General features: G+C 39.1%; 1 protein-coding gene across 1 annotated transcript in view; it reads left to right on the top strand.

Moving 5' to 3' along the window:
• The first annotated feature begins 6,610 nt into the window (after window positions 1-6,610).
• The window catches only part of SLC16A7 (solute carrier family 16 member 7), a 162,896-nt gene continuing 141,531 nt past the window's right edge, over window positions 6,611-27,975 (top strand). The window contains exon 1 of the mRNA XM_055128144.1: window positions 6,611-6,703. The gene's annotated coding sequence lies outside the window, so the exon portion shown is untranslated. The remainder of the gene's footprint in view (window positions 6,704-27,975) is intronic.

The following is a 27,975-nucleotide window of genomic DNA, read 5'->3' as shown; positions in this document are numbered from 1 at the left end:
TGCAAGATGCTAGGTTTTATATATTTATATTTTGCAGATATTCAATACTTATTTATGCAACATGAGTTGCTAGGATGGGTATTATATTTCTTTTCATTTCGCCTATTGTTATTCCTATTGTTGGAATAACAATAGGAAAAACAAAGAGCCACATGAAATAAAAAATTTAGCTAAATAATTCAAATTTGCATCTTATTGGTAACCTTCCCCCTAGAGTACATCTTTTTGTTTCAATTTATGAAAAGTATTAAAACTTTAAACATAGGATAAATGGGCTAATTTATGTTCACCTCATTCTTTTTTCAATGGACTGGAGTGATAGCCCAGCAAGTAGGGTGTTTGCCTTGCACACAGCTGACCCATGTTCAATTCCTCCCTCCCTCTTGGGGAGCCAGGCAAGGACAAAGAGTAACCCGCTGGCACAGCAGAGCAAGCTACCCTGCTGTATTCGACATACCGAAAACAGTAACAAGTCTCACAATGGAAACGTTACTGGTGCCCGCTCAAGCAAATTGATGAACAACAGGATGACAGTGCTAGGACAGTGCTTTTTTCAGTTACCATTCTAATTTAATTTAAAGCATGCTTAGTTATAGCAACAATGCAATTTAGAAATAAATCCACCAAAGCATTACAATTCTTGTAGTCAGCACATTGGATCCAGGTTTTAATTAGAAAGACATAATATAAAAAGAAACCTGGAATCAGGGAATTGTTCAAGGGTTGGAGCGTAGAGAGGGAGGTCCTGGAAGTGTATTCAACGACACAAGCCGGTCCTCCAGCACCGAGCCAGAAGCAGTCTCAAGCACCCCTAAGTGTGGTCCCAGATGACTAAGGAAAAATAAATCTTAACATGTTTATGATGTAATGCATAATAGTTATGTTTATGCTTTTTTAGCCATGGTTTAAATAGTCCAAGATTATGGAATATAGAAAGAGGAGAAAAATCAAGAAGAATCAAAGAGAAGAAATTATGTTGGCTTTCCTCTAAAAAGAAATAAAAGTGACAAATAAGTAAGAAATATATAAATAGCGAACACTAGAGAACATGACCTAAAAATTTTGTCTTAATGTGTTTCTTGTCAAAACAAGGCCTTTTTCTTAGAAAAAATGTAGTGGGATAGTTAGTTCAGGATATTATTCATTAACAGATGCCCATAAGAAAATGCACATTTTTTCTTAACAAAATTGATAGTTGCCTGCTCTTCGAGCCCAATGTTCTCTCTTTAACACTACCCATCTTCCCTTCTCAGATATTTCTAATTAGTTCCATTCAATAAAAACTATCTTGCTTCACACGTGCACATAATTGAAAATCCTTTTTAGAATGTCTGCGATAGCTTCCAAATTAGTCTTTTCCGTGAAATGTCCAAAACTTCAGAACTTTATAACAGCCACTGTTTATCATCGTATATTATCTACGTTTTAAATATCTCACTTAAATGTTTTGTTTTGTGTTTGATGAACCACACTCAGCGGTGCTCAGGGATCACCCGTAGTAGGGCCCTGGGGACCAAAACGATGCCAGGGATAAAAACACTAAAACCTCCTATAAGACAAATGCCAGGCTCACTGTACTATGGCTCCTGCCTCTTACTTAAATCTTATGACAGAAATTTAATATTGGTTTTATTGATACTCTGTTGCTCCCAAATTAAAAGTCATGTTTTGTTCAAGCCCACCAAAAACACAAAACAAAACAAAACAAAACAAAACAAAAAACTGTGATAAAGACAAGAAAATGTAATTTAGCCAAGTACACTTGTCTGTTTCCAAGTTTATGAATAAAATGAGAATAATCTTAGTACTCATCTAACAAAGTTATTTTAATAATTGAAGTAATACATGCAAACAATTAGAACAGTGTCCAATAAGCACCTAATGGATAAATATAATTGTTTTTGTTATTATTATTGCCAAAATGTTCCTAGAAGCTACATTATATATGATTTTATAACATATATATTTCACTTTTATTTGGGGGGAGGCACACCCAACTGTGCTCAGGGTTTACCTCGGGCTCTGTTCTGAAGGGTCACTCCTGGATGACTTGGGTGGGAACCCATATGGGGAGTGTAGGAGCCTTACTTGCTGTACTATCTCTCTGGACCATAATTTTTCAATTTTTTAAGAACAGAAATGGGGTGGAAAGCATCAGCAAATTGGCGAAACAACTGCAATAAAAATTTCCATGTACAACTGTATGCCTAGTTTCTTTTCCTCTAAGTAGTGATTCAACTTTAAAGACACATGCACATTTAATATTATATAAATATTTTATTATAATAGTTAATATTATCTAAATATTCATTTCCAGCTCATATTCTTTCTCAAGAATTATACTCCGGCATTCCCACCAGCAGTGAAGAAGAGTCCCTTTCTCCCCGCATCCACGCCAACATCAGTTGCTTTTGTTTTTTGGGATGTGGGCCAGTCTCTGTGGTGTGAGATGATATCTCATGGTTGTTTTGATCTGCATTTCCCTGATGATTAGTGATGTGGAACATTTTCTCATGTGCCTCTGAGCCATTCGGATTTCTTCTTTAGGAAAGCTTCTGTTCATTTCATCACCCCATTTTTTGATCGGGTTGGCAGTTTTCTTCTTGTGGAGTTCAACCAGTGCATTGTATATCCTTGTTATCAACCCTTTATCGGATGGGTACTGCATAAATATCCTTTCCCATTCTGTAGATTGTCTTTGTACTTTGGTCACTGTTTCTCTTGAGGTGCAGAAGCTTCTTAGTTTGAGATAGTCCCATTCATTTATCTCTGTTTTCACTTGCTTGGCCAGTGGCGTGTCAGCTTTGAAGATACCTTTGGCTTCAATGTCGTGGAGGGTTTTGCCGACCTTGTCTTCAATGTACCTTAGGGATTCTGGTCTGATGTTGAGGTCCTTAATCCATTTTGATCTGACTTTTGTACATGGTGATAGGTGGAGGTCTAAGCCCATCTTTTTGCATGTAGCTGTCCAGTTTTGCCAGCACAATTTGTTAAACATGCTTTCCTTGCTCCACTTCACCTTTTTTGCTCCCTTATAAAAGACTAGATGGTCGTATATTTGGGGGGATGTGTCAGAGTATTCAACCCTATTCCATTGGTCTGCCGCTCTGCCTTTGTTCCAGTGACAAGCTGTTTTAATGACTACCGCTTTGTAGTAGAGTTGGAAGTTGGGGAGGTTGATTCCTCCCATTTTTTTTTTCCCAAGAATTGCTTTAGCTATTCGTGGGGGCTTATTGTTCCATATGAATTTCAGGAGTGCTTGCTCCATTTCTTTGAAGAATGACAAGGGTATCCCTATAGGGATCGCATTGAATTTGTACAATGCTTTGGGGAGAATTGCCATTTTGACAATATTAATACTTCCAATCCATGAGCAGGGGATATTTTTCCATTTCCTCATGTCCTCTTTTATTTCCTGAAGTAGCGTTTTGTAGTTTTCATTATACAAGTCCTTTACCTCCTTAGTTAAGCTGATTCCGAGGTATTTGATTTTTTGAGGCACAATTATGAACGGGATAGCTTTTATCATGTCGCTTTCTTCTCTCTCACTATTTGCATATAAGAAAGCCATGGGAATGCCGACTGGTTCAGCCCTTTTGGAAAACAATATGGACGATTCTCAAAAAATTAGAAATTGAGCTTCCATTTGACCCAGCAATACCACTCCTGGGAATATATCCCGGAGAGGCAAAATGGTATAGTAGAGATGGCATATGTATTTCTATGTTCATTGCAGCACTGTTTACAATAGCCAGAATCTGGAAAAAAACAGAGTGCCCCAAAACAGATGACTGGTTAAAGAAACTCTGGTACATCTACACAATGGAATACTATGTAGCTGTCAGAAAACATGAAGTCATGAAATTTGCATATAAATGGATCAACATGGAAAGTATCATGTTGAGTGAAATGAGTCAGAAAGAAAGAGACAGACATAGAAAGATTGCACTCATATGTGGAATATAATGTAACTGAGAAGTACAAGTTGGCAACGATGCAACTTCTGGCAGATATCTATCTGGACTTACTTACTAAAATACTAAATTACAGAAACCCAAAACTGAGAGGCCGCTAAGTGTGGTCACTCGACCTCATACCTCTTCATCCTCAGCAATGGAAAACAAATTATCTAATGCTTCCTTTTCAGCAGGTCTGACTTTAGGGGAGAGACTCTCCAAACAATAATAGTGAGTTTTGTTGAAATATTGTATGCAATCAAAGTGAAAGTAAAGTGAAATTTATTAGTTACACAGGCGGAGGGGGGCTTAGGGTGGGGGGGCTAGGGACGTGGGGGGGTTAGGGGTGTGAGGGGGTGGGGTGGAGCTATACTGGGATTCTTGGTGGTGAAATATGAGCACTGGTGAAGGGATGGGTATTCGAGCATTGTATAACTGAGATTTAAACCTGAAAACTTTGTAACTTTCCACATGGTGACTCAATAAAAAAATTAAAAAATACAAGAAACAAAAAAAAAGAATTATACTCCAGGAGAAAAAAAAGAAAAAGAGGAAGAAACCAAATAGCAGAAAAATGATCATTCTCCCTAGCACTTCTCACATAAATTTTTTTTCTTTTTTTTTCCTTTCTGGGTCACACCTGGAGATGCACAGGGCTTACTCCTGGTTCATGCACTCAAAAATTACTCCTGGTGGTGCTCAGGAGACCATATGGAATGCTGGGAATCGAACCCGGGCCAGCTGCGTGCAATGCAAATGCCCTACCTACCCTCTGTGCTATCACTAAGCACCAATAAATTTTATTTTGAAGAATCGAATAATTTGAAAAACGGCAAATTAAAATTACACATGACTGGTTTCCATTTTCTCCCTCCTATTTTCAAATTCTTCTATTTCCTCATATCCTCAGGAGTCAATTCTATTTTTCTTTCAGAGTGAATTGATTGTGTGTCTAGTCTCCTACACTGCCATACTCTCGCCTCTAAAATAAGCCTTTGTGCTGGAGAGACCAAGTGCATGCTTTGGTGGTAGTTTGTGTTCTGCTCAGGATCATCAGGAAGTAGCCAGGCAGGCTTGGCACCTTAGCAACCCTACGGCCTGCCCCCAAACAATGTCTCCTCCACGAGTCCACTAAGTTCCCTAACATTTTAGGGTTGAGGTTAAGAGCCAACATGGTTGGATCTCTAGCAGTGCTGAAGGTTCCCTGATCAGCAGCTCCCACCCTACTTCTTCCAGAAATGACCTCAGAGTAAACCTGAAGTACCACAAGTTTATATAAAGTTTCTATAAACTCTGTTTGCATATGCCACTCACCCTCTAAAGTGCCCTCCATTGCCAAATTACGTAATGCTTTCCCTCCAATTATCACTCTGCTAGACTATTCTCCTTCAATTTTTAATTTTTTTAATTATTTTTTTTTCTTTTATGGTCACACCTGGCGATGTACAGGGGTTACTCCTGGCTCTGCACTCAGGCATTACTCTTGGCGGTGCTCAGGGGACCCTATGGGATGCTGGGAATCGAACCCTGGTCTGCTGAGTGCAAGGCAAACGCCCTACCTGCTGTGCTATCGCTCCAGCTCCAAATTTTCAATTTTTTCAAATTAAATCACCATGACAAACGGTTACAAAGCTTTCATGTTTGAGTTTCAGCCATATAATGATTGAACACCCATCCCTCCACCAGTGTACATTTCCCGCTACTAATGTCCAGGTATCCCTCCCCCCATCCCAGGCCTCGTCCTGCCTGTAAGACAATTTCCCTCTTGTGCACTATGGTTCACAATACAGATACTGAGAGGCCATCCTGTTTGGCCTTTATTTACTTTGAGCACACATCTTCCATCCTGAGCGATGCCTCCAACCACCATTGACTTAGTGGTCCCTTCTCTATCCCAGCTGCCTTCTCCCCCAGCTCATGAGGCAGGCTTCCAACCATGGAGCAATCTTCCTGGCCCTTGTCTCTACTGTCCTTGGGTGTTAGTCTCATATTATGTTATTTTATACTCCACAAATAAGTGTAGGGTCTGGAGCGATAGTACAGTGGGTAGGGCGTTTGTCTTGCACGCGGCTGACCCGGGTTCAATTCCCAGCATCCCATATGGTCCCCTGAGCACTGCCAGTGTTAATTTCTGAGTGCTGAACCAGGAGTAACCCCTGAGCATCACTGGGTGTGACCCAAAAACCTAAAAGCAAAGAAAAAAAAAAGAAAAACAACCTTCACAAATGAGTGTAGACTACTCTCCTCTTGCAAACTTCCCTCTTATACAAGTTGCCAGGCTCCCAGAGGTGTCTAAACAGCTGGCGCCCACTGACAATGACAGGCCCAGTACTTTGGGTCAAACGTATGCACTGGAGACACTGAAAACCCAGTTCTCTCCTCTCGCCTTGAAGCGTTCTCACTTGGCCCAAACAAAAACGCTCAAGTTGGCAAGTCCCAGAGCTCTCCGGTGGCCACAGCTCTGTCCTGGAACACTCTCAGGCTTCCCACAATCCCAGGGCGGGCGACAGGCGCGACGGGGCCCGCCCTCGCTCTGCCGGGCCACACCCGCCAAGGCCACCGCTGACGCGCGCCCGTCGGGGACCGCGCCTCGCTCCTCCTCCCCCTGCAGCAGGCGAGGACTCGTTGGGACCGGGAATCAATCAGTCAAGCACCCCACGCTCCGGGGCCCAGCCCGGCGGACCCGCAGAGGCTCGGGCTGGCATGGGAGCGCCGTGGCGCCCACCCGGTGCCCGCGAGCAGGTGGAGTAAGTACCCCGACAGGGAAAGGGGGGCGGCGGGGCGAGGAGGTCCTCCTTGGCCCAGGCGTTGCCCGCCCAGCCGCAGGCGGGTGTTAAAAACAACTCAACACCCAAAGCCACGCGCAGATGCTGGCGGACGCGCCCCCGCGCTTGGCGTTTAATAGAACAAAGTCTCCGACGTGGAGGTGCAGGGGGGACCGCGCAGATGCCGCCAGGGGAGCCTCGCGCGCGCATCTTTGTGCGCGCGCGCGTGCAGGCGATGGGCTCCAGGGGGTCGCCCCGCGGGTACTGTCCCCTGCACGTTGACCCAAGTTCACTCAGGGATTCGGCGCGGGCTTCCCTTCTTTCGTGCGTCTTTCCCGCCGTCCCCTTGGCCTACGAGGCTCCTGGGCTGGGTCTTATCTCCGCGCGCGCCCCCCCATTCCCACCTCCTAAGGTCCCCGGGCACCCTGGGGTGTCCCGTGGCAGCCCAAGGTGGAGTGGGGGAGGTGCGGTGTGTGGGCAGTGGATCGGGGCTCGGAGAAACAGAGGTGGGGGCCCAAGAGCCCAGGTGGGGATCGTCTTTCTTCTTTCTAGGTTTGCAGGTAACTTGGCGGGAGCGGATGGAAAGGTGCGCGAGGCAGCCCCGCGCCCCAGCTGCTGCTGGCGGGACCCTGCCTGGGCTCGGGTGGGGGGGACCCTCCCCGCCGGGCTTGGCGCTGAGGTTAGGGACGGGGGCGCCGTGCTGGGGACGTCCTGCCGGGTGGTTTAGGCGGTTAGTGTGTCAGCCACCTGCTGCCTAGGCAGGTGGCTGCTCGGGGATTGTGCGCTTCTCTTCGCTTTCCTCCTTGACTTTCACAAGAAAAAATAAAAACGCTTTGCAGGCTGCTCCGTGGGGACCCGTTGGGACTCGGGACTTGGGTTTTGAAGTGTCCACCACGGATATTAAAGTAACACACGCACGTGGACACACGCTTCGGGAAAAAACTGAGTTCTACGTGGCCTGATTAAGAGGCAGGGCGGGAACTGGGTAAATAAACGTTTCTCGCCCACTTCCTTTCCCGGATCCAATTCGAGCGTCCTCAGGGGAATAGGGTCGCAGACAATGAGGATTGAACAAAAAGACTTGCAGGAGTAATTAAGTGAGCCCTGTCCGGACAGACAGCGCGTGCTTTAGGGCTACATTCAACCTGGGAGCGCTGAGGTGTGTGGATTTGCCCGTGCTGGATTTGGAAGCACGCTTAGTAAGTCAAGTTCCACTTTCTGTTCCTGAGCAAATTGCATTTCAAAAAGCCTAAGTGAGAAGAAAACGCAAAGATACTGCATTATTTTGAGGAGAAGCAAAGACAACCTTAAGTAACTCCACGTGTTGGCTCAGAGTTCTTAAAGTTTCCCATCCCCTCAATTCACATCACCCTTTTGCATTATACACTATTGTATTTCTCGTCCAAAGAATGTTTTATTAATGGTAAGTGCTATTGAAATTTTAATATACCTCTCCCAATGTCCACATTAGTACATTTCCCTATAAATGCTTATTTGTAGACGTGCATTATTCCTTTTGCAGTGGAATATACACTTTGGCTTTGAGCCCTCCTGAGGCGAGGGCAAAGGGACTAAATAAAATACTGCTGTTTCTTCAGTTATATTCCTGGGTCATGATTCTGAAATGCAAAAATGGTCTCTTGTGGTTGCTTTCACTTCCACTTTTATTTACAATTATTTTTTTCTTTCTGGAGACATCCACATGGAAAAAGCTAACTAAGTTCTGAGTTTGTTCTAGACTATGAGCTCAGATTCACACTTTTTGTTGGTCTTGGTCTTCGCATGGCTATACTAAGGGGTCCATCATCCCTGGTGGTCCTCTGGAGACATATGTGGTGCCTGGGATCTATCTCGCTCCTGGCAAGCACCTACCCCATCTACTATCTCTCTGTCCCAAAACATTTCACTTTTTAAAGGATTAATCACTGTCTAATAAACTCATCCTTGGCTTTCCGTATCTACAAAATAGACTGGACATTTCTGCTATAAAGACTATAAGGGTTAAGATGTATGGAAGAAAACAAAAATTTAGACTAGCTATTTTTGAGTAGCACTGTAGTACTGTCGTCCCGTTTGTTCATCCATTTGCTCTAGCAGGCACCAGTAACATCTCCATTGTGAGACTTGTTGTTACTGTTTTTGGAATATTGAATACTCCACGGGTAGCTTGCCAGGCTCTGCCGTGCGGGTGGGATACTCTCGGTAGCTTGCTAGGCTCTTCGAGAGGGATAGAGGAATTGAACCTGGGTTGGCTGCATGCAAGGCAAACACCCTACTGCTGTGCTATTGCTCCAGCCCTATTTTTGAGTAACTGGTATTATTCCAGACACTGTACTGTGGTTACCAACTTGAAGGTGGTCGCATTTCTACTCTCAACAAGGTCACATCTGGTTAATTATCATAAACTGCCTCTTGTGTTTGTCTTCAGTCCATGTCCTTCTTAGTGGAAGCATTATATATTTGTATCTCAAATATCTTCAAAGAGAATTAGCAATTATGAGGAATGTTTATAATACCTGCCCAAAGACAAATTTTAGAAAGGTACCCGGCCACAGAAACTTATGTAGTCAGCCATATCTTTACTCACTGAACTGAGTGTGACTGAATAAACTCAGAGAATTCTGAAGGATTTTCTGCTTGCTCTGAGGGGAGAATATCTCTCCCTGAAGATTATCTTTGCCAACCAATTCCTTTATTTTTATTCTTTGAAAGATAAGTCAGTGCTGCACTTTATTCACTTTAGATGGAAGACAATAAAGCACAGCATATAAAATATAATAACTATAACAATTCACTCACAGTTTAGGTACTGTGCAACAACTTTATTATTTCCTTTTATTCCCTTAACCTGATGTGGTAGTTCTGTCATTTTCCACATCTGGAGAAATGGAACTTGCACAAACAAAAATCAAACAAGTTGCTCAGATTCCATAACTAGTAAGTGACTGAGCTGAGGCAAGAACTCAGGCTTACTGGAATAGCGCCTTAAATGACTAAAACAGCTTCTGCCTTGCATGAAGCAAAATGATAATAAATATTTCATTATACTCTCCTTTCCCAACTCGGTTGTCTAACACATGAAAGTTCTGAATAATTAGAGTAAAAAACAAAGGTAAGATAATGCAGGTGTGAAGGGAAGAAGGAAAGAAGAGAAATAAAGAAAAATGCAAGTCTCTTTTTTCTGCTTAAAATTGGGGTTTTGCAAGACGATTGATTCCTTTGCTTTGTTCCTTATTTGGTCAACTAGTCAGTAAGAATTCTTTGTGTGAGAAATGTTCTCCCTTTGAAAAATTAAGAGGAAAATAAGCAAAATACCTAGACAATGTCCCTCTGACTTCAAAAAAAGACTTTGTCATGTGGCTCAATAATAAAGAACAAGTCTTACATGCATGAGGCTTCCAGTACCAAACAAACCTACTTAGGGTGGATTAAAAGATAAGACGAGTTATCATTCAGGGATTCTGGATTAAAATTTGAGTTAAGCCAACTGGTTGACTTGGTCTTGTGCAATGTAGGCATATAGTTGTTATGAACACCAAGGAAGATAACCAAGATAAGGTGTCTTCTACTATGTGTGTGAATGTATAGAAAACAGAATGGTAGCAACAAAGAGCTATTATAGTCCTATACTACCTGTCATTCACTTCTTTCCAGGCAGTCTATTCCAAAGAAATAGGTTTGTTCCTGGTTCCTCATCTTGAAGCAAGCTATATTTGCATGAGCTTTCCTTTCAATTGGTTTGGACTTACTGTACACCAAATGTTCTTTTACCTTAAAGTATAATTACTTGGGTAGGAAACCTATTTCTCTTCCTAGAAAGCAGAGACCTTATCTGAGAACAAAGGTCTAGGCACCGGGATAGAATACAGGAACTCTGAAGTCTGCAGGTTTGAGTTTTAATTTGGACCCTACTACTTAGTAAATAGGAAAAGCTGTTAAGCCTTTCTTGGTTTTGTTTTTTCAAGTAAAAAAAAAACTCTCTAAGTCTTAATTTCTTTATATATAGAATTAGGATAATATTCAACTTAATATGTTGGATGTAAAATTAAGTGAGACACCATCTGTTAAATACTTAGCACTCTGTTGAGAACGTACGGAAATAACTCAGTACATGGCAGCTAGAGGTAGGTGTTAAATATTTTAAGATTGTTAAGTTGTTATAAAGATCACTGGCTTATTTGTCTAAAAGTATTTTGAGGGACTCAAATATATTTTGTCATCCAATTAGATGACATAATAGAGTGGGGTACATAGTATACCACTAAATGCATATTCAGGATTTTCATTCCCTGAAATATGATTCTGGATTGTAAAAGTCTTCCTCAGAAGTGTTTGGATGAAAGTAATCTGTAAATATGTTGGGAAATAATTGCACACTAAATCTCAGTAATAAACTTAAACAAAGAACATATAAACATTAGTTTATATGACTGTGTTTTAAGGACACATTTTTGCACTTCTTTAAAGACTGTTGCCATACCACATACCTTGTAGCCTACTTCTCCCTCTGGGAAAAACTCCAAAGCTTCTGAGAATTTCCTGCCCACATGGGACAGCCTTGCAAGCTTCCCATGGTGTATTCATATGCTAAATCCAGTAACAAGATGGATTCCATTCCCTAGACCCTGAAAGAGCCCCCAGTGCAACATCATTGGGAGGGCTGAGAGTCCAGAGAGACTTCTAAGATCTCAGGGAAAGGACGAATGGAGAGGTTACTGAGCCCGCTCGAGAAATAGATGATTAACAGGATTTCGTGATCGTGATTGTGCCATACCACAACCCTGGCCAAAGCACCAGCATTTACCACAGTTCAATGGGTTCCATTTCCTCTAGCTGACCTCCTCCTCCCGCTTCTTCTCCTCTGGTGAAAGTTCTGCTAATTTGTATGGCTTCTTTGGTGAAGGTTTCTTCATTCTTTTTTAAAAAAAGTTATTTTTATTAAGTTGTTCATGATGATATTTAGTATTCCAGTATATTTGGTATATTTAGTATATTTATTTATTTTTTTCTGAATTTTATTTTATTTTATTTTTTTTCCACCAGTGCACATATTCCACCACCAAGAATCACGATATTTAGTATATTTAAATATATTAAATACTAAATATACTTAGTATATTTAGTATTCCAGCACCAATCCTACCCCCACGGCACCATCCCACCACCATTATTTCCAGTTTTCCCAATCACTACCTGAACTTGCCCCAATAGCAGGTCCCATATAATTTATTTTATATTGCTTATATGAATAATTCACAGATGATTAAGAAAGATTTCCTTAGAAAGAAGTGTGTGAAGATTGTTTTATCTCACTCTGGAGTCATTAAGCCCTTGTATAAGAGATTACTAACACACTGTTACTGGTTAAGTCTTGAGTGTTAATATGTTCTTAATCAAGAATGGCTACCTTCTACTTTACATATCAACGAACTGGTCCACTACCCATAGTATATCAATGGTGTAGAGTTTGAGATGTCAAGCTCTCAAAATTCTAAAGTTTTGTTTGGGGCGATACCGCTGGAGTTAAATTTTTAACTGGATGGTGACTTTGGGTTCCAGAGGCATCTCTGCAGCTTCTTGATCTCTTTAAAGATTTACTTATGAGTCTCTGGATCTTGGTGGGTAAGTGAGCTTATATGACACTAGAGGCAGTTCATAAATCTGACCGTCAGGCTCCCAGAAGTAGAGAGATAGGGGCAAATAGCCCATCCCTGTCTCATGAGAGCCTGGAGATTTCAGTTACAAAACCCGCATACCTGAATATTTCAACAGGTTTATTCCTAGATGAAGCTCATCCTGAGCCTAGGGAGCACAGAAGAGATTGGAGTGTGGAGGGTTTCGTCTGCTGGACCTCTGTTTGGGTGGGTAGTGAGCTCACCCAACCCCATCCGGCGTAGCCTGGCATGGGGTCTGGATGCATCTTTGTGTTCATTACTTTTACCAATTTTATGTTTTATTTCTTTTGCTGTTGAATTTTGTGAGGTTCTTGTGTATCTTCGAATAAACCTGGGTTCTGTTCCTCCATCCCTCTTGGAGAGCCCAGCAAGCTACTGAGAGTATCCCGCCCGCACAGCAGAGCCTGGCAAGGTTCCCGTGGCGTATTATTCAAAATTGGTCCTCTATTAGATGTATGTTGCATTTCCATATGCAAGCAAACAAAATGTAGAAGAAACTATTTTAAATCCTGCTTATAAATAGAACAAAATAATATCAAAATACAAATAATATTTCATAAACGAGTGAAAAATGATAAAATTTATTTAGAAGCCAGAAGGCCCTGCCATACAAAAGAGGAAAACACAACACAGCATTTTGTTGATGCTTGATTCAGAGGTGTGGGGATCTACCTTACCTACAGACCACAAAGGTTACAGGTAGAGGTACCTCTAGTGTACTCAGGGAACCATGTAGTGCTGTAGTTGAAATTCAGGGTATTGTTTATTCCAGGCACCTGCTCTAGGTTCTTGAGCTATCTCCGAATCATTTTGAACTCCACTAAGCTCAACAAATAATAGCAGCAAAATGGATACATGCAAAAGTATTATAGTTCAGGTATAAGGATGAGAATACTATGCAAAATTTATATAATGAAACAATTTAAATAGACTTTTTTGTTAGTATTCATCCAGCACAGTTATAGTAATTAGTTGGTCAACTATTTTTTTAAATTTTAATTTTAATGATATGACTCTAGGGATTGGATTTATTATACATCAGGTATGGTGCTTGCCTTGCACATAATCTACCTGGGTTAGATCACTGACATCCTATACAGTTACCTGAGCCTGATCAGGAGTGATCCCTCAGTGTGGAGCAAGGAGTAAGACCTAAGAACCACTAGTTGTTGCAAAAAAAAACACAAATATGATACTAAAATATACTCTTATTGGAACAATCACATATCTAGAGTGCTTATTTATTTTATAAAATGGCTTTTTTAGAAATGTTTGGGTCACACCCAGCGATGCACAGGGGTTATCCCTGGCTCCTACACTCAGGAATTACTCCTGGTGGTGCTCAGGGGACCATATAGGATGCTGGGAATTGAATTTAGGTCGGCCTAGTGCAAGGCAAGTGCCCTACCTGCTGTGCTATCGCTCCAGCCTCCAAATTGCTTATTTTTGGTGCTGGAGAGATAGTATAGCAGGTAAGTTTCTTATAAGGACACCCTATTTATTCCCCCAAACCCTGCCAAGAGTAATCCCTGAATACAGATGCAGAAGTAGGACTTGAGCATCATTGAGTGTGCCTCCTACCAACATATTTTAAAATTTCTTTTGGGACAGAGACCCACTCATCCATTGTTATATCTACCTTCTAAAATTACCTACATGTTGAACCTGCACTAATGGTTATTTTTGACCCTTAATTTCATAATAAAATTAACAAAATAAGTTATTATGGAGCACAAAGATAAATGCCAGGAATCTTATTAAAAACTTAAAGTTTCCTGGGGCTGGAGTGATAGCACAGCGGGTAGGGCGTTTGCCTTGCATGCAGCCGACCCAGGTTTGATTCCCAGCATCCCATATGGTTCCCTGAGCACCGCCAGGAGTAATTCCTGAGTGCAAAACCAGGAGTGACCCCTGTGCATCACCAGGTGTGACCTAAAAAGAAAAAAAAACTTAAAATATCCTTATAAAGTAGATAACTAATGCAATTTTTATAGAAGAGAACACTAAGGAACAGATGGAACAAGTAAATAATTTAAGACAGCAATATTAGTAGATAGATTCTCTTTATCCAAGATGACCAAATGTTTTTACTCTTTAAAAATGGAAAACTTGGACCAGAGAGATAGTATATCCAGTATGGTGTTTGTCTTGCACATGACTAACCCATATTTTCTCCTCAGCATCCAAACAGTCCTCCAAAATACTGCTAGGAGTGATCCATGAGTGCAGAACCAAGAGTGAGCCCGTGTGGCTCAAAAATGAAAACAAAAAAAAAATATTTCTTTTGATTACAGAGGTAGAAACAAACTACAAAAAAACTTAAAAATTTGAACTTTTCAATTTATTCTAACACAATTATTTTTGTTTCAGGCATTGTATCATTGTTTTAAAAGTAAAGTCATTTGTCACTTCAGATTCTTCTGCAAATTTTTATTCAAAATGCTGATTTTTTTTAATGGAACCAGAAATTTCTGTTTTCTGCCTCTACCATTTTCTGTACATGCCTCTTCTTTCCCTTGACTTTTAAATTTCAGTTGTTCATAATATTATTTATTTCCTTATTTCTTTATTTCTTTTTTGATTTTTCTCTTGTGTCTCTCCTGAATCATTCAGTTGCCTGTTGTGGTATGGTATGCTCAATGTAGAATAAAGTGCTCAAATAATAAAAAAAAGGTCTCTTAATTACCCTTCTCAGGGGAATGGCAATGTAACACCAGTTCCCTTTTTTTCAAAATTTCAAAAAGTGATGAATACATTTAAAAAAGTGCATCACTAATGAATATGACAATAAGTCGATATGAAAGAAGTGAATTCCTAAGAAACCTAAGGAAGTATAAAAATGCAAATCCTTCCCACATGGGCCATATTAATGTCTCTGGAGAGTCTCCTGGCCATTTATGCCATGGGGGAAAATATGTATCTATGTCTATATGTAGATATAGATATATATTTGCTTTTTGGGTCACACTTGGTGATGCACAGGGGTTACTGTGGCTCTGCACTCAGGAATTACCCCTGCCGGTGCTCAGTGGACCATATGTGATGTTGGGAATCAAACCTGGGTTGGCCATGTGCAAGGCAAACATCCTTCCTGCTGTGCTATTGCTCCAGCCCCCAGTCATGGGAAAAATATTAATTATACTAGAGTAATGGCTTGGTGCTGGATAATTTACAGATATAAGGTGCAAATCTCAACTAAATGTTATTCCTTTTTCTCATTAATGTGCGTTGTAGTTTAACTATAAAAATAGCATGGGATTAATACCCAAAGACAGTAGGAACCAGGGCCAGATAGACTGGTCCAGGGTGGAGTGGAGATGTTCTCCCGTTAGGACAGAGAAGGGACTGTTATGGAAATGATAGTTGGAAATGATCACTCTGGACAAGGACTGTGCTGAAGGGTAGAATGTTACATATGATAACCTTGCAGTATCAGCTTTGCAAACCTCAATGCCAGGATGGAGGAAGGGAGAGAGGGAGGCAGAGGGGGGAGAAAGAGAGGGAGAGGAGGAGGGAGATAGAAAGAAGGAAGAGAGCAGAGAGGGAGTGGGAGAGAGAAAAAAGAGGAAGCAGAGAGAAGACAAGTGTCTGCAATAGAGGCAGGCTTGGAGAGGGGGTGGCAAGAGTGAAATTGGGGATATTGCTGGTAGGAAATGTACACTGGGAAAGGGATGGGTGTTGGAACATTATATGACTGAAACCCAGTTATGAACTATTTTGTAGCTGTGTATACCACAGTGATCCAGTAAGAGAAGGGGGACAATGAAATTTTAAAATAATATATTTTTTATCACTTACAGATCTGTTACCCTCTTTCAGAAGGAAACCTGGCATCATTACCATCAGATTTTTCTTAAATGTTCCCCCAAAAGGAAGAGATTCTTTAAACATAGGTTTACAGACATATCAACAGGTAAATGTTGCACTGCACTCTAGCACTGTCGTCCCCTTGTTCATCAATTTGCTCGAGCAGGCACCAGTAACATCTCCATTGTGACACTTGTTACTGTTTTTGGCATATCGAATAGCCATGGGTAGATTGCCAAGCTCTGCCGTGCGTGCAGCATACTCTCAGTATCTTGCTGGGCTCTCCGAGACAGATGGAGGAATCAATAGGTAAATACATAAATATAAATATCTTATTTTAATTTGTAGATACTCGATTATTACTTTTTATTGGGATATTACAGTGTTTATGATCAAAATTGCCATTCATATTTGACCTATCTGTACCAAATACTGTTGTTTATGAACACAAATTACTTCTATTCTGTAATCTGGTCAGTATTTATAGTGGGACAAGGAAGCACAGTGAGGTCACTTTTTAAGAGTAATGATTCCATACTTAGGTTTAACTCTCATGACCTGCCAAAGGCTATTATCCCCTAAAACTATCTCCTTAGGAATTGGGATTTCAGTATATATAGTTTTATAGGATCATAAGTATTATGACCATTGATACATGCATAATTCATTTAAAAATGTCAGTTCTATGAACTGTTTATATTGGGAGTGATGATAAGACCAATAAACTAAATAGATGACAAATATAATACTGAATTAGGGCTATGCCTTAATAATTGAAATTTGACTATTGTTTTATTCTTTTATTGAGTACTTAATTGCACTTTTTAAACAGTTCATTCCGTTACAATTATACCTTAATGAGAAAAACGGTTCACATTCACATCTAAAGAGAATCTCAGTAGTAATTGGTTCATAAAATTCTAGAACTTTATTATGACTTAAAATTCAATGTAAGAAGAGATCTCCATAAACCTGATTTACGAATGCCTAAATTATAAGCCATCAGAACCTTGAAGGGGATGCTATAATAAAATTCGAGCAAATACGTTTAAAACTTTTTTCATAGTAACACATACTTTAAAGTGCAATATTGAGATAGCTAATTTTTTATAAGGTAAAACCAATGAGTTGAATAAAAATATGTTTATATTAGAGTTTGTAGTATATAATACTCTTGTATAATATAATACATTACATATATATATATATAAAATACAGGTTGGAGTGATAGCACAGTGGGTAGGCTATTTGCCTTTCACATGGCTGACCGCGGTTCAATTCCTCCGTCCCTCTCGGAGAGCCCGACAAGCTACCGAATGTACGGCAGAGCCTGACAGGCTTTCCGTGGCATATTTAAAATGCCAAAAACAATAGCAAGTCTCACAATGGAGACGTTACTGGTGCCCGCTCGAGCAAATTGATGAACAACAGGAGGACAGTGCTACAGTGCTACAGTGCATATAAGAGTATATAATACTCTTATAATAAAAGTGTGAATAAACTTTTTTTACACTTAATAGGACAATAAATCTGTGCATTGTAATAAAAATATGCACTCCTTTTTCAATTTTTAATTTGTATTTACTAATACAAATACTGTGAAATTACAAAGCTATGTATGATTGGGTTTCAGGCACACTTTGTTTCAACACCAATCCCTTCACCAGTGTCCCCATCCTTCCTCCTCTTTTCCCCCTCTCCCCACTTTTGCATCCCACCAACCAGTCTGCCTCTATGCAGACATTTTTAAACAATAAATGTTTTCACATTGTGGTTTCCTATACTGCTGCTGATAGGGTTTCTTATATAACACTTTATTGTTATTTATGTATTTATTTATTTATATTTTGCTTTTTGGGTCACACCCAGTGATGCACAGGGGTGACTCCTGGCTTTGCACTCAGGAATTATTCCTGTCAGTGCTCACAGTATCATATGGGAGGCGGAATTGAAACGGGTTTGGCCGCGTACAAGGCTACCCACTGTGCTATTGCTCCAGCCCCCAACACTTTAACTCCTTTCTGTACTACTTCTTCTTCCCATTTGATCATCCCTCCACTATAGCCATTGTCCTCTCTCAGCCCTGCCTCCTTGCACCCTCAGCTGGAATGTTTCCCACTGACCGTTATTTCTCATGTTCTTTGTTTCCATTTGTCTTTTGAGCATTTAAAATATGCATTGCTTGACTTCAAAAAGATATCTAAGCAATGAGTTGTGGGGAAATGATGTGATAGCACTACTTATTGAATAGTGTATTATAGGAGAGATTAGTGGAAACATAGGAAATTCACCATTGTTAAACATTTTTATAAGCAGGTTAAGAGAATAGACCATCTATGTTTTATATGACCTAGTATATATAGATTGTAGTTTTCTAGAGTTAGTAATTTAAAAAAATAATATGCAGTTTGAATATTCATTTATATCTAAGAATTCTCTTATAAAAATGGAATTAAAGATTTAAATTGACAAATATTAGGATAATTGTCAATAATTCTGTTATAAATTATCTCAAGGTAACCTAATGAAGTGAGTATATCTTTTAAATATAAAAATATATAAATAATTTTTAAAATATTCTTAAAATATAAAAGTGCTTGCAGAAAAGCCATCTGCACTTCTGTGTTCATTGCATTCCTATTCACAGTAGCCAGAATCTAGAGAAAAACCAAGTGCCTGAATACACATGACTGGATAAAGAAACTGTGGTACATCTACACAATGGAATACCACTCAGCCACCAAGGAAAATAAAGTCATGAAATTTGCTTCTAATGGATGGACAGAGAGCATATCATGCCAAGTGAAATGATCAGAAGGTGAAGGACAGACACAGAATGACTGCACTGATTTTTGGTGTGTGTGTGTATCACTGTATCACTGTCACTGTCATCTCATTGCTCATTGATTTGCTCCAGTGGGTACCAGTAATATCTCCTCTGTGTTGTTACTATTTTTGGCATATCGAATACGCCACGGATAGCTTGCCTGGCTCTGCTGTGTGGGCGGGATACTCTTGGTAGCTTGCCAGGCTCTCTGAGAGGGATGGAGAAATCAAACCCGGGTTGGCTGCTTGCAAGGCAAACTCCCTACTGGCTGTGCTATTATTCTCTCTCTCTCTCTCTCTCTATATATATATATATATACATATATATAGAGAGAGAATAATAATAATATATAAACATATATATGTGTCTATATATGTTTATATATATGTGTGTATATATATATATATATATAAACATAGTATAATACTAATACCTAAGGATAATAGAAACAAGGGCCAGGAGGACTGGTGCATGGTTGGAAGCCGCCACAATTGAGGGGGGATATTATTGACAGACAAGGGGCCATAATGACAATGATATTTGGAAATGATCACTCTGCTGACAGGAGGTAAAGGTTTCCTGATAACTTTTCAGTGCCTGTATTGCAAACTAGAGTGCCCAAAAGGAATGAGAGAAAAAAAAAGTGTCTTCTGTAGAAGCAGATTAGGGGAGGGGGGGGTTGGTAGTGGGAGGGCAACTAGGGTCAATGAGAGTGGGGAATGCATAGTAGTGAAGGGATGTGTGTTGGAACAGAGGATGACTGAAACCCAATCATGAACAACTTCATAACTGCGTGTCTCAAGGTCATTAAATAAAAAATGACTAAAAGTGCTACACCTAGGGAATATGAGATTTCTGGAATTGTTTCAGGGTCTTGTATAGGTTAGTCATGTACTTCATGTACTTTTCCCTAGGACTCAAGAGGAAAAACTATATATATATATATATATATATATATATACAGTCATGCTTAGGACTTAACTACTGGCTCTGTTCTCAGGGGATCACTCCGGTGATCCTTGGGGGATCATACTGTGCTGGGAATATGAGCCGGGTGGGCTGCTTGCTTTGCAAGTAGTCTATTTGCTCTAATATCTTTCCAGTTCTGATAGAATAGTTTTGGCTTCTGAAAAAGGACAGTATTTTGTCATTAAATCATAATTGTTTTCAAAGCAAGTAACTCTGCTGTGCTCTTTGATTTATTAAAAGGCTTCAAGATAGTATAAAATAATTAAAGGTGCTTAAATGTTGCGTTTATCTAATTTTTTAATTAAAGAATCAAACTTTTATTTTGTAGAAAACATTTGGGGAGGCATACAGAGTGGGGGTGGGTGGCATTGCTATGTGGAAGGTCACAACCTGGTTGGTCAAGTATAAGGAAAGCATTGGACCGTCTCTCCAGCCTTGTCAAACATTTATAAAAATCACATATTCTTATCTCACGGCGATTCAATTAAAAAATTAAAAAAACACATATTCTTTGTATATACAGTCATTTTCTTTCCATATTTCTGGCAAGACTTCCAAATTTCAAAGAGCCTGAAAATAAAACAAGACTAAAGCATCATTTTTGTATCACATACTTCAATAACTTCAATAAAAATCTTTCTCTTGGTTTGACATTGACTTTTCCTTTTGTATATTTACTCTCACTTTAATGGGTTTCCTAATAGAGTTGGAAACAGGTATGTGGAGAGAAGTACGTGCCAAGACTGGCTAACATTGTGATGCCAACTTTGTGCCTGTGCTGAGTGCATGCATTATGTAGTAGTCTCATGATTGTGCTTATAATGATCCAACAAAGTTAGCACACACTCTTATCTTTGGCTAAAACTTGTTTTTAGAGTTTCATGTTGTTGTTACCATTGCCCTAGAAATCTGCCTTTCACTTGTTGCTGAAAAAGTGTCCTTTGTGATTAGCACAAAGGCACTGTGTAACTAAGTTTTCTGAACTTCACCCTGTTCCTAAGATTTAGATTTGTGGGGCTGTAGCAATAGCACAGAGGGGGGAGGGCGTTTGCCTTGCACGCAGCCAACCCAGGTTTGATTCCCAACATCCCATATGGTTCCCTGAGCACTGCCAGGAGTGATTCCTGAGTGCAGAGCCAGGAGTAACCCCCCTATGCATCGCCGGGTGTGACCCAAAAAGCAAAAAAAAAAAAAAAAAAAAAGATTTGGATTTGTCCTTCGAATACTAAAAGTCTCCAAAGAAGAGGCTGCTGTAGCTCCGTTGTTGTATCATCGTGGAGACTGGCCTGGTTCCTGCTCTGAACTTGACTCTAGGATCTTGGCATTGACTCTGGCCAGGAAGGACCTCCTTTCTTAAAGGGCTCTTCAGAGTTACTTGAAAGGAAAGCTACAAATAATCGTCTTGGAAATCTTGCTGTTGCCAGACACCAGAGTGGAAGGAATATATATATATATATATATATATATATATATATATATATATATATATATTTGAAGGGCAAACAGCATGATGCCTAAAGTAACTGCTCTATTTGCTTCATCATCTCAAACCTGTAACTGCTGGGTCAGATACAGAGTTGGGATTTCATTGTATTTTACAGTTATAACAGGATAATTAGAATCACTTATTAAACTCAATGTTTGAAGCAGCTATATAGTAATAACCAAACAGTCTGTGTAAGGTAAGCATCTTATCTTGTGTAAAGTCACTGTCACTGCCATTGTCATCCCCTTGCTCATCGATTTGTTTGAGCGAGCACCAGTAACGTCTCTCATTGAGAGACTTATTGTTACTATTTTTGGCATATCCAATACACACGGGTAGCTTGCCAGGCTCTGCTGTGCGGGCATGATACTCTCAGTAGCTTGCCGGGGTCTCCGAGAGGGGCGGAGGAATCAAACTCGGGTCGGCCGAGTGAAAGGGAACGCCCAACCGCTGTGCTATCACTCCAGCCTTGTAAAGTAAGAACCTAATATTCCTCTTTCTATTTTATATTGTTTAGATTTAGGCAATGATTTGCAATATAGTTAATGATACAGTTTCATGCATGCAACATTTCAGCCCCATTTTCCACAGTGCCTCCCATAAACATCAGATAACATCAGTTCTATACACCAGTTTCCAGGGTCTGTTGCCTTTGACCTTTTGTTGTTCCCTTACTATGTTTCAATAAGTTTCACATGTAAGAATAACCATTAACTCTCCTTTTCCTTCTAATTTCACAGCATGATACTCTCTAGATCAATACATGTAGAGGCAACCTGCATAATTTTTGTCTTATAGTCAAGAAGCAAGTGCATATACACCATTGTCTTTATGTTATCTGTCCTTGGACACTTGGACACAGATTTTGCAGATGTCTTTTCAAAATAAAGTTTTGGACCCTTTGAAGTAGATGCCAAGAAATGGAAGTGCAATTGCTAAATTATGTAAAATCTCCATTTTTTTCTCAACGTAATGTATATTGACATAAATTATTTATATTGATACAAATTTTTTCAAAATATTCTTAAATGAGAACTGGAACTACAGCACAGCAGATAGGGTGTTTGTCTTGTATGCGACCAGACCGGGTTCGATTCCCAGCATCCCATATGTTGCCCCGAGCACTGCCAGGAGTAATTCTTGATTGCAGAGCCAGGAGTAACCCCTGAGCATTACCAGATGCGACCCAACAAGTAAAAAAAAAAAAATTCTTAAGTGAAAAACTATCTATTATTAAAAACCATGTAAACTATGTGTGGAGGGATATTTCCCAAACCAGATACTGGAAAGATGTTCAAAATGTTAATAGCACTTATCTTGCGTTGAGTTGATAGTTTGTTAGCATTTTTTATTAAGGATACGATTTCATGACTAGAATATTCCAACCCCAAAACATCTACCAGAATGTTCGTTTCCCTTAGGATGTCTCAGGGTTCTCTTTCCACTCCACCCCTGCTCAATACCCTTAACAAAACTACTGAGCTTCTATTTTCTTCTTCAGATTATAAGGATTTTAAAATGGGAAATCATGTCATTGTCTTTTGAGATCTACACAGATATTCCACATTGTTTATTTCTTTCCGACAAAGCATTTTGACTTTACTTATTGGTTCATAGTCAAACTGCTTTGTCTGAATATGACCAATTAGCCGTATGTTACTGTTTGTCACTCACTAAATGATAGTTTATATTATACTGAAGTTGTTTTATATTGCTAGGTTTTTTCAATACTACACAGTACAAGGCCGATTTTTTAAAAAAAATATTTTTCTCTCTCTGAATTTGGTTAGAACAAACATCTACTACAAATTACACTACATGGATATATGTTATGTGTGTTTTTTTGTTCCACATTTTAGGTACATAAACATGTTTTTGAAATTTAAATATTGTGAAAATATAAAAACATTTAATAGGATTCTGCATTCTCTATTAAATTTATTTGTTTGGAGGCCACATCCATTTGTGTGCAGGGCTTACTCCTGGTTCGGTGCTCAGTGATCACTCCTGGTGGTGCTTGGGGACCATTGAAGGTACCAGAGATTTATGTGCAAGGCAAGTCCCCTAACCACTGTACTAACTCTCTGGCTATGGATTTCTTGGTGATAAAATTTGCATTTCTTTCTCTCAGGGTCTGAACCATTGAACAGTATAAATAATTTTTGACAGATGAACCACTCCGGTATTAAGTAATTGAACTGAATAGTTGTGTCAGGGTTAATTGTCAGAGATCCATTAATAATATTTTTGTTCTTTTTCATGGAAACTGGACTTAAAAATTTTTATTTGTCAATAATTTGTGGTTTATCAGTGAATGTATATATATTGCTGTGAGCTATTGTTATTGATGGTACAGAAGCAACACTTTTTATTTTGTAATAGGAAGGGATGTCAGTTTTTCTTAAATAACTAAAGATGTTTTATTTTTAAGTGCAATACAATAGTTTTATTGAAAGAAATACTCTTAAATAAATGAGACAGAGACAACGGCTGGGATAGAGACAGAGAGAGAGAGAGAGATTACCAAGAGAATGCCGGCATTTCCAGAGTGGTAAAACCATAGATGATTCATCTTTCTTACTCTCTTTCTTTCTTTCTTTCTTTCTTTCTTTCTTTCTTTCTTTCTTTCTTTCTTTCTTTCTTTCTTTCTTTCTTTCTTTCTTTCTTTCTTTCTTTCTTTCTTTCTTTCTTTCTTTCTTTCTTTCTTTCTTTCTTTCTTTCTTTCTTTCTTTCTTTCTTTCTTTCTTTCTTCCTTCCTCTCTCTCTCTTTCTTTCTTTCTTTCTTTCTCTTTCTTTCTTTCTTTCTTTCTTTCTTTCTTTCTTTCTTTCTTTCTTTCTTTCTTTCTTTCTTACTTTCTTTCTCCCTTTTTCCTACTTTCTCTCTTTCCTTCTTTCTCTCCTTCCTTCCTTCCTTCCTTCCTTCCTTTCTTCCTTCCTTCCTTCCTTCCTTCCTTCCTTCCTTCCTTCCTTCCTTCCTTCCTTCCTTCCTTCCTTCCTTCCTTCCTTCCTTCCTTCCTTCCTTCCTTCCTTCCTTCCTATTTTTTTTAAACTTTGGGGCCACAACTGGCTATGTTCAGAGCTTACTGTTGCATTTGAGCTCAGGGGTTACTGATGCTGGGGCTTAGGAAACCATATGGGATGCTGGAGATTGAATCTAGATTGGCAAGTGCAAGGTAAGAACCTTAACTGCTCAGCTAATGCTCTTGCACAAATGATCAAATTTTTTTAAACGAAAGCACTGTCACTGTCACTGTCATCCCATTGCTCATCGATTTGTTCGAGCGGGCACCAGTAATATCTCTCACTAGAGACTTATTGTTACTGTTTTTGGCATATCCAATACGCACAGGTAGCTTGCCAGGCTCTGCCATGCGGGCTCCATACTCTCGGTAGCTTGCAGAGCTCTCTGATAGGGACAGAGGAATCGAACTCGGGTTGGCCGAGTGAAAGGCAAAAGCACAACTGTTGTGCTATTGCTCCAGCCCAAATGAAGCACAAATAAATATTTTATTGGGGCACAATATTAGTATGCAATGGAATTAGGAAAATAAGAAATTTATGAATTAGAAATTTGACCTAATTCATCTGTACAGCTCATTTCTTTTAAACTATTGTAGATATATCGATGATTACCAAGTTAAAAGATATTTATTTTTTGGTTTTGGGCCACTTGGCTGTGCTTAGGGCTTACTTCTGGCTCTACTTAAGTCTCATTCTTTGTGGGTTCTGAGAACTAACTGAAGTACATGGTATCAATCCTAAGGTAGTCGTGTACAAGGCAAACATCCTTTGCACTACAATTTCCTCTCCACCCAGTTAAAAACTTTTCTACAAACATTTTAATTTAAGTTTTGTTTTGAAGCTGCTGTTGAATATAAAAATATATCTCAGCATTCAGTATGTTTTTCTTCTTTGTAGTACAGTCATTCAGATTTTATAACTGTTCTGAGTCCTCATAAACTTCTTTGTAAATCAATGTCTATCGATAGTATTAAATGTTTTTTTAAGGGAGTTTTCTAAAGTTGATTGTATACTGTGTGAAATCAGATGGATTCTTTTTCTTTTTGACATAAAATGATTTAATAAAAATGAATAACTATATAGTAATCGGAAAATTCTCAGCCTGTGAATTCTTACCCTTGACATGAAAAAGAATTGCACTACCAGCTATAGTTTGAAAGTTCTTTTTCTACAAGTTAAGGAAGCACACATTTGAACAGGAGATTTCAAGAATATTAACGGAGGTAGCAATGGGACACGCTTCTCAAAATGATGCAGTTCCTTTAGAGATTTTTTAACTTCTCTGCTCAAGATAGGTCTAATGGGTGATGAAGAACTTCAGTTGGCGCCCTGACTGTAGTAAACTGGGGAGAAATTATAAAAATCCCTAAGATTGAGGGCTGGAGAGATAGTACAAAGGATAAGGTGTTTGCCTTGCATGCCACCCACCCAGGTTCAATTCCTGACATACTATATGGGCCCCTGAGCACTGCCAGGAGTGATTCCTAAGTGCAGAGCCAGGAGTAACCCTTGACCAATTGTAATCCCACCCCCAAACAAACAAACAAAAATTTCAAAGATTATTTTTTGGAAAGTTTTCAACCCCACTATGAGTGGTGGAAAGAAGAGGCCAGGATATTAAAATTTAGATATAATTTATACATTTATTTATATATGAACTACATGTAAAATATATAATTTATATATGCAAATTATATATAATAGTATATATTATGTAATATATTCATCCTCACCCAGGTTGCTCAGGGCTTATTCCTGGCTCTGAGCTCAGGGATCACTTCTGGTAGACTCCAGGACGATTTGTGATGCTGGGGATCAAACCTCGCATGCAAGTTAGAGCAAGCTCCTCAACAGATGTACTATTGCTTCAGCCTATCATGTTTTTATTTCTTCTACCTGGAAACTAAAGCAGTTGAATACAGCATGGCAAAAGTGACACTATAAAAGCTAAACCCCTCCTAGCTAAAACTGATTCTAGTTACTTGATGAGGGATAACCAAATATATATAAACAACTAGGTTGCTTCTAGACCAACTGTAACTTAAAATGACTAAATGAAACCACCAATGCATTCCATTTATATAATTTACAGTAAACACAATGCTTTAATCTATTAATTTCAATGACTAGTGAGGTGTTATAAGGATAAAACTTCCCACCATTTTATAGGTGAATAGATCTGAAGCTTGGTGACTTTTTATACTTCACTATAGTCCTATAATTAAAACAGAACCTGATTGAGACATACATGAGTTCTGAATTCAAGTTTGAGATTCTATTTACTATTCTCTACGATGCCCCATCATGTCAGATAAAAGTAGTAGAATATTCTCTTGACCTTATGCTATTCATTTTAAAAAATCTGTGACTAATAGCTATGAAATTTGGGTCACATTGAGTGATAACACAAGTTTATTTAAAACAAAAGGGTATAGATTATAATCAGGATACTTAATTCTTTTGCATTGAGTAAAATAGATTTAAATCTTACGTCTATCTCTATGTCACATGGAGTTTAATGTGTACTAACAAGAGACTTTGTACTAAAAACATTTATAAATATTATTTAATAGATATTTATACTCTCAAGAACGTGGAGAGAATTTGTTAAAAGAAGTTGACCTTTAAATGCAGAATATATTAATTCATTCATGTTACTTCTTTCGTTTCACGGCTGTGTTCTCTTGTAAATAAAACTTTTTTCCTCAGCAGAAACAAAGCTAATCTTGCATTTCCCTGTAGGTCTTATATTGCTTACTCAATTTTTACTTCATTTATTAACCTGGAGCCCAGGAGAGACAAAGTGCAATTGTGAGTTAAATAAGCAATAATTTCCTAAGACAGTATGCCGTCCCCTCAATAGCTAAAATAACAAAACAAAAACAACATTCTACTAATTTATTTTAATTCTGTTAGAAACACATTGCATTGTTTTGTTTTATGTTTGGGAGGGTTAAAGGAGGGGGTCTTGGGCCACAACCAGATGTGTTCAGGACTTACTCCTGGCATTGTGCCCAAAGATCACTTCCAGCTGGGCTGGTGGACCATATATGGTGCTGGTAAATTAAGGTTGACATTGTGCAAGCACTGTAGCACTGTCATGTGCTACATGACCTTGTGCAAGCAACATTCTCAAACCCTCTAATCTTTCTCTGGCCTGAGAAACACATTTAATTTATAATCCATTATTTAACTTTCTTTTAGAAGCCAGAGAACTCATATAAACTGTTATGTATCAGAATATTCTTGTGGGTACATCAGTCTTTTGATGTTTCTAGTATTTTGTAGTGTTTCTCCTTAATTTTGTTAGGACAAGGATTGATACTTGCCTTGCATGTGACTCACAACACATCTGTGCCTGGTGCCACTTGGTTTCCTGAGCACTGTTTGGGTAGCCCAGGTAATCCTTCATGTAATATTCTGAAGAAAGTGGTTTTCCTACCTTCAAATAAACACATAGTTTTGCTCA

This window comes from Sorex araneus, chromosome 2 (assembly GCF_027595985.1).
Source record: "Sorex araneus isolate mSorAra2 chromosome 2, mSorAra2.pri, whole genome shotgun sequence".
NCBI lineage: Eukaryota > Metazoa > Chordata > Mammalia > Eulipotyphla > Soricidae > Sorex > Sorex araneus.
Note: the sequence above shows the minus strand (reverse complement) of the source record. Positions and strands in the feature narration are given on the sequence as shown.